The following is a 1,437-nucleotide window of genomic DNA, read 5'->3' on the forward strand; positions in this document are numbered from 1 at the left end:
TGAGCGCTGGGGGCCTTTGCAACCCAGGCCGTTCTGGGATTCTATGATTCTATCACACATTCAGTGGGAGGCAGTCCCACGAGCAGTGCTGTGCATGCAGTGTGGCTTCCCAGGGTAAAACCACCACGTGCTGCAATGCTCTGTTTCTAGGAAACCCTGTGTGGCTACTTGGAATAATGGATCCTTCACAGATGTCTCCAAGTGAATTGGAGAAACAAGAGATGGTAGAAATGGCAGACCTACAGAAGAGGAACTTCTGGCTCCCAGCTACCATAGAATCACAGAACGGTTTGGGTTGGAGGGGACCTTAAGGATCACGAAGCTCCAACCCCCCTGTGCCATGCAGGGCCACCAACCTCCACATCTCACAGCAGCCCAGGCTGCCCAGGGCCCCATCCAACCTGGCCTTGAACACCTCCAGGGATGGACGGGGATCCACAGCCTCTCTGGGCAGCTGTTCCAGCACCTCACCACTCTCACAGCAAACAACTTCCCCCTGACAGCCAACTGAAATCTGCCCTCCCTCAGCTTCAAACCATTCCCCTTGTCCTGCTGTTATCTCCCCTTTCCAAGAGCTGACTCCCCTCCTGTCTGTAGGCTCCCTTCAGGTCCTGCAGGCTGCACTGAGGTCACCCCGCAGCTTCTCTTCTCCAAGCTGAACAAGCCCAGCTCCCTCAGCCTGTCTTTGTAGTGGAGGTGCTGCAGCCCCCTGATCATCTCTGTGGCTCCTCTGGACCCTCTCCAACAGCTCCCTGTCTTTCTTATACTGAGGGCTCCAGACCTGGACACAGCACTCCAGAAGGGGCCTCACAAGGGCAGAGCAGAGGGGGACAATCACCTCCCTGTCCCTGCTGGCCACCCCTCTGCTGACAGAGCCCAGGATGCCATTTCATTTCCAAGCTGCATGAGCACACTGCTGGCTCATGTTCAGTTTTTCATTCACCAACAATGTCAGAAATTGAAAACGGTTCAACTGCTCACATTTAAATATTCATTGCTCTAAATCTAAGGAACTTGTTTCCAAATAGGATTGAATTATGAGTCTCAAAGAGATTTGCAGTGTAAAGCTACATTTGCAGGAGCCGAATGGCGGCTTTAACACTATTAACTTCTGCAGTTGGGAAATTCCTCCCTAAGTGGCATCGAATGCTCCATGGCACTGCCTGTGCCCACCAAACACCATGGATGTGAGCATTTTGTTCCGGAGCTCACTGACACCCACACAGCCAGCTGCCAAGTCAGGCAGTGATATGCAATCATAGAATCACAGAATCCCTGGAGTTGGAAAGGTTCTGGCCTTGGTTCCCTGCCCAGCACAGCCAGGGGCGTGAGGACTGGATCTGACCCACAGTGGAGCTTCAGTGCTCGGTGGTCATGGATGTTACCCACAGTACGAGGTGTGGGAGCACAACGGGCTGTGGGGGCACAGCAGTGAGG

The sequence above is a fragment of the Meleagris gallopavo genome, chromosome 2, assembly GCF_000146605.3.
Source record: "Meleagris gallopavo isolate NT-WF06-2002-E0010 breed Aviagen turkey brand Nicholas breeding stock chromosome 2, Turkey_5.1, whole genome shotgun sequence".
In the NCBI taxonomy this organism is placed as follows: Eukaryota; Metazoa; Chordata; class Aves; order Galliformes; family Phasianidae; genus Meleagris; species Meleagris gallopavo.